The sequence below is a fragment of the Brassica oleracea genome, chromosome C3, assembly GCF_000695525.1.
Source record: "Brassica oleracea var. oleracea cultivar TO1000 chromosome C3, BOL, whole genome shotgun sequence".
NCBI classification, from domain to species: Eukaryota; Viridiplantae; Streptophyta; class Magnoliopsida; order Brassicales; family Brassicaceae; genus Brassica; species Brassica oleracea.
In genome coordinates, this window is record NC_027750.1 from 45,947,187 (window position 1) to 45,954,240 (window position 7,054).

Sequence of the window (7,054 nt, forward strand, 5' to 3'; positions counted from 1 at the left end):
TGAGCAGTTGTACTTCATTGAATCCATGGTGTGGACAGTCTCTCTGATAAGACTTGAATCTGATCCAAGAGCCTCTGAATGATTCTGCAGACCCCTGAGAGAAGGTAGCGATCTTGCTCATCAATTCTTCAGCACGTGCTTCATCAAAGAAATTGCATAAGAATGCATTCTTGATGTTGCTTCAGGATGTGAGGGATCCTGGTGGTAGCTGCTTAATGCGAAGCTTCTGCAATGAGAGAGAACTTGAAGAGCTTGCATAGGAGATAATCCTCAGGGACTCCCTTGACTTTAATAGCAGATATCAGATCCTCGAACCTCTCCAGATGGTCCATAGGATGCTCGTGAGATAATCAATGGTAGGGTATATGTCCCACGAGTGTTTAGTACTGCGCCTTCAACTCGAAATCCCTCTGAATAGTGGGAGGACGAATGGTTGATCTGTTGGTGTAGAACTGATCTGGACGGTTGTAGCCAGCCAACGTCTTGGGTCACGCAGCCTCATCTACAGGTAAAGTAGTACATGTAGCATTAGCATCAGACTCAGGGATTGCAGCCCCATGAGCATCTATCCTCTGACCTGCTGCATTACGCAGATGACCATCCTGGTCATGCAGGTCACCATTATCATCTCGTACAAGTATCAAAGTCGCCACCATGTCTAGCGGCTCAGTATCGATCGATGTCTGGGATGGAGTATCGATCGATGTCGGTTGATGGAAGATGAGTGTCTTCGGTCGACGGTGGTGAGCGAGTATCGGTCGACGGGACTAGTGTCTGGGTCGACGGTGGTTGAAAAAAATCGAGCGACGAACAGGTGTTGTTGTCGATCAATGAGGAGCCCGCTTCTTTGCGGATTGAACGCTCCAAACTTGCAGGATCTGGTGAGAATAGTAGTTGGGTTTCCTTGTTGCTTCTAGTACTATTGGGCATGTACCTGAAAATCCAAGAAAAAATTTTTGTGTCAGAAACTTAACAAAAATTAGATCGAATAAGCAATCAAAGCTCCCCGGCAACGGCGCCAAATTTGATACCACTCAAATTACCCTAAGGAATGATTTATATTCTCTCAAATAAGAGGTCGAGTTGTAGTACTTAGGGATCGAATTCACATGGAGCTAAGGAACCTAAGAAATCTAACATGATTTGTTAAGCAATATGGTTTTTAGAGATTTAAATGTAAATTGCAGTTTTATATTGAACAAGTGTTTGTTCAATTAATTGGTTGAGGTTTTTGGTGCTTAAAAAGGAAATAGTTAGACTTAGGGTTTTTATTCAGGAAACTTGGAATTATAATGCTACAGATGCCTAATGAGGTGCATGCATGATAATGTAAAGCTCAACTACTTAGTCAACAAGTCTATCAGCTTTCACATGTTTAGACTTGTCTATTAACTAGATCTAATGATCTCAACTATCGTATGTCGACCAATAGAAAGTGTCGATCGATGATCCTATAGGGATATCGATCGATTCACCTTTCGCTCCGTCGATCGATTATTCAGTAATGATATCGATTGACGCGCTTCTAGTTAAGCTTTATGCGCGGGTTGAATGATAGCTTACTAAGCTCACTAGATCAGCTCTCACCTTTACTCATAGCAAGAAACTTAGCTCAGTTAGAATGTTTTCAGGATGAGAATGAAGCTCTCGCTTTTATCTATTAATCCTAGGGCAAGTTCTAGGTAGCTAATCTAGAGACAGGCATTATTGAACAATCCTAATGACAATTACCACAACTCAGCAATCTATAGTTGGGGCTAATCCCTCCTAACCTATTTAATCCCTAAAATCTAACAATGGAACTACTCAGACATGGCTAAGCAATTCATAACAGCAGTTAGGTAAGAAAACTTCATTAGAATAGTAAATAGATATTAATGGAGCTCCAATCACAAATTATAACTTTGGATCTTCTCTCCAATCTATCAAAATCCTAGAAAACCTTGTTGTGAAAATAATAAAACAAGAAAAGCACTATTTGCCTCTAACATGGTGGGAAAGCTTATATAATTAGCTTAAACTCGTCAGGGGTAATCTTGTAAATTGGTGAAGACTTGGGCTTCAAGTCGGCTGTGACCAAACGGGCTTTCTGCGCGCTTCGCTGTCGATCAATGTCAAGATATGAACATCGATCGATTATTCTTCTCCAATATCGACCGATGGTCGAGCTCGATGGTCATCTCGGGTGTTTGCTCCAAATATCTCCAGAATACTCCAAAATCATCACTTATCTCCAAATCACTCCTGATCTTATAAATATAATAAATAGAATCTATAATATAATAATTATTAGTAAAAACACCTATAAACCATGGATGAAAATAGGTCAAATCCATGGTCTATCAAACACAAAGTTTGTGACTTTGAGCACTCATGTGAAGAAGCCGGAGATGTAGGTCGTTCAGACAGGAGAAGCTGTTAAGAGGCAAGAAGCCTTAACCAGCTCCATTGATGAAGTTCACATCCTCCTCTACTCCTAGTCTATCCTCTGTATCTACAACATATGAATCATGTACTAAGCAAGCTTGCTTCCTGAGAAGCTTATGAACACTGTCCAGTTTTGCTTTCACCTCATCCATCTGCTCCTTCCCAAGGATCGCTGCAGATTTCCTTCTCTCAAAATCAATGTTCTTGGTGTTATTGGTGGATGTTAAGTTCTCAATAAGATCACAGCCTCTTCTGGATTCCTAGTCTTGAAGTTCCCTTCGCTAGACGCATCAAGAGCCATCGGATACTGCATTGTGATGCCGCTAAACAAAGTGCTGAGTAGCTGCACTTCATTGAATCCATGGTGTGGACAATCTCTTTGGTAAGACTTGAATCTGATCCAGGAGCTTCAGAATGACTCTGTAGGCTCCTACGCGAATGTAGCAATCTTGCTCCTCAAGTCTTCAGCTCGTGCCTCATTAAAGAAGTTACGCAGGTGGTAACTGCTTAAACCAAAGCGAAACCTTTCCAGCAAGTGAGTACTTGAAGAGCTTGCAGAATAGGTAGTCCTCAGGGACTTTATTGACTTTGATAGCAGATATAAGATCCTCGAACCTCTCCAGATGGTTCATAGGATGCTCGTGAGATAACCCACAGTAGGGTGTCTATCCCACGAGTGTGTAGTACTGCGGCTTCAACTCGAAATGCCTCTGTGGATAGCTGGATAGCTGATCTATTGGCATAGAACTGATCTAGACGATTGTAATCAGCCAACATTCTAGGTCGAGCAGCCTCATCTTCAGGTTGAGCAGCTCCTGCAGCATCAGTATCGGGCTCAGGGATTACAGTCCCCTGAGCATTTATCCTCTCTGACCTGTTGCATTACGCAGATGACCCTCTTGGTCATGCAGGTCTCCATCCAAGTTCGGTGAGTTGGATCAGTCTTGTGCCCTACACTCTTACCTCCGAAACTCTATCCTTCGATCCATGGTAAAACTATCACTTGTTACTGTTGAAACTTTACGGAAAGAAAGACAAAAGCTTATTTTCTCGTATAAGTTCAGATCAATTATCACTACAAGAAATATCGGCATTAGTAGCGTCGAGAATGTGCTACCATATCGTTTTCGTAACGTTTCGAAAAACACCGTGACAGCCGCAGCTCTAATAGACCCCCTTCCTATCATAGCGTTTTTCCGTATGCTATATAGTAAATGGAGATATTATAGCGTTTATGTTTTGCTATATTAAAACATTTTAATAACATCATAATTTTGCTATTATATGATTTTTTATGGCGTTTTTCATGTGCTATAGCATAATTTGTAATGACATAGATATAATGCTATAATTAAAAATAAAATAATTAAAAATTTATTAAATTAATTTTTTAGAATTTGAATAATTAACAATAATTAATTCAAAATAAAATAATTAAAAATAAAATCGCAAGTTAATTCATAAATTTTTTGACTAAAATCAGAATACAAATAATTAAAGAACACATTTAACCAAAAACTAATTTATACATAAACCCTGTTTAGAAATCTAAAAAACTTAACCACTTTAACCTTAAAAAAATTACGCCTATCTCTGCACCAACTCTTCCACCACCATCAAACTTCTTATCTGTTCTCTTTTCCGCCTCTAAACCAACTCCATCTCCTCTCTTCTATCTTGCTCGACTCCAACTCCATCTAATGTCCCCTTCGCAAACTGTAGGTCAGAAAAAAAATCACAAATCTGCTCAGCCCAATATCAAAATTGGTCAAAAATGCAGTAAGCACGGATTCAAATAAAAAAACATCACCCTATCAAACAGATATGAGCCGTCATGCTCTTCCTCGGTCTTCTACCAATATCAAGCTCTCCATGAAGCTACCACCAAAGAAAAATAAGAAACATAAGTCATTCATATGACAGCTCAAATAATCCAACAAGATAAAGTCTGAAACTTTTTAACAAAAACGCATTTACTTCAAATGTTTCCAACATATCTAGGACACAAAATTGAGGCTTCAAACTCGACACGAATCTGGTTCTCTGAGTAAGTAAAAGCGAGTCTCGAGACGAGAGGAGATACCAGGCGGCCAGAGACAAATGTGAAATCATTTGGCTTGAATTGAATTAAACTCTCTATCAATCTTCAAATGAATCACATAGCGATAGATCTGCGTATTTATTTCTACCCAACACTTTCTCTCTCCCAAATTATCATCCAAACTTGAATCAAATGCATTGTGAAATTATTACGGTCCACCCTCTTCTGATCAAACAAAAAAACAAAAGCTATTTTTACGAATATAGCCCCAATAAATCGTTTGAGATGTTGGAACGACTTCAAAGTAAGTCTTCTGGTGTAGCTGATCTTAAAAATAATTTTTAAATTTTTTAAAAAAATATTTTAATAAGCGAAAAATTAAAATCAGATAATTATAAACAGTTTTAAGTGATATAAATTAAAATATAACAAAATTAAATTATTTTCAACATAGATGAGTGTAGGTAGTGAATCATGGTATTCTTTGGTCTAGGGTTTGGCAACATATGTTGTAGTATTGTCTGTATTTTTAGGATTAGATTTTGGAAAGCTTGAACGTTTTTTTGAAAAATTAAATTTTTACCTATACGTGTTTATTTTTGTGTATAATTAACACTTTTGAAGTTTAATTTGATTTTATGAAGTGTTTAGTTAGTTAATTAAGCTTAGGGGTTATGTTTAGGGTCTAAACGACTTCCATGGAAGTCTTCTGGTAAAGAAATTAAAACAGACGACTTGCATGTAAGTCGTCCAAATATTCCTGCCTAAAATAAAAAAAAAATATTTTTCCTCTTAAATAATTTAAACCAGACGACTCGGAAGTCTTCTATTTTAGTTTTTCGCTAAAAATATTTTAATTTCCCGCTAAAAATATTAAAGTCTTCTGGGTGACTTACAAGTAAGTCGTCTAGGAAGTTGTCTGAATCAAAAATATTTAACCTAATTAGATTTTTTGTCTCCCTATATAAAGAAAAATTTACACATTCTCTCTTCTCCTCTCAAATGGCTGCAACAAAAATGTAATGTTCATCATTCTAAAACTCTTCAACCTCTGTCTAATCTCTTTGACTTGAAAATACAAAACTTTATATGAATTTTTCAGTTTTGTTTCATATATTTCTTACTAATATATCTTTTTTTGCAGGTTTTTAATCAGATGGTACTCATCTTCCACTCATTTAAAGGTAGACCTATTAATTTTAGATATGTATTTTTGTGTGTTCTATAAAGATAGATTTATCTAATCTTCCACTCATTTTCTCTGTTTTTAAGCCATTTGAACGTTTTTGGATCTGCAAGTTTTTCAAATCTGGATTTAATATGCAGGTTTTTCAGATCGGAAAACTTTTGGGACGACTTACCTGTTAGTCGTCTAAAATATAATGCACTAGACGACTTCCAGAAAGTCTTCCAGACGACCTCCTGGAAGTCGTCTGAAGAAGTCTCCCTTTCATAATAGATTTGAGCGTTTTGGTAAGTTTTTATGTCTGATTTTTCTTTATTTGGTAACTTCTTGTTGTATGAAGTTATTACTTTTTTCCCAAACTAAAACTCACCAAAACCACTCTAATCTCTTTGACTTGAAAACACCAAACTTTATATGAATTTTTCAGTTTTGTCTCATGTTTTTCTTACTAATCTATCTTTTCTTGCAGGTTTTGGTACTCATCTTCCACTCATTTAAAGGTACATCTATTAATTTTAGATATGTATTTTTGTGTGTTCTATAAAAGTAGATTTATCTAATATTCCACTCATTTTCTGTGTTTTGAACCCATTTGAACGTTTTTTTAAATGCAGGTTTTTCAGATCTGGATTTGATATGCAGGTTTTTCAGATCTGGAAGACTTCTGGGACGACTTACCTATTAGTCGTCTAAAATATAAGGACTTCCTGGAAGTCTTCTGACGAAGTCTTCTTCCATATCAAGTGGAGTCCAAGCTTGTCTTTGTAGAGGAATGATCTATAATAGTTTTGTTTGTGCTCTGTTTTGTGATTTGCATTTCTACTCTTTTAGTTGTGAATTTTTTTGTAAAATCAGTAATAATGTTCCCAAGATGTAATACATGTGCTAACAATGTGTTTACACATTTACAAATCAATGAAATATAAGACTTCAATAGCCTTTTTCTTATCTTTGGATCTCTCATATGCAATAATAAACTCCAATGGCCTTTTTCTCATCTTAATAAACAAGAATGTTGGTAGCTTCATATTGATACAACATTTTAAGAAGCATTTTAACCCTTCTTCCAACTCATAACAATAATCATCATTAGTGTCTATAACAATAATACTTAAGAGATTGAAACAAACAATAGTAACTTGTCAAAGCATATCATACTTTTATAAGTTTGTGTTGAAAAACTTAGTCAAATTTAGTAAAAGTAAGGGAGAAAACATATTTTGAAAATATGAGTTTTACATATCTTGAAGTTACTTATCACTCTTAAAAATACAAGTTATTCAAAAACTAGCGTAGAAGACTTAAAAACTATCGTAGAAGACTTCNCATTAGCAAACATAGAACAAAGAAAACGAAAGTTTATTAAAGATCAACGCGGACGACTTCAATCTAAGTCTTCT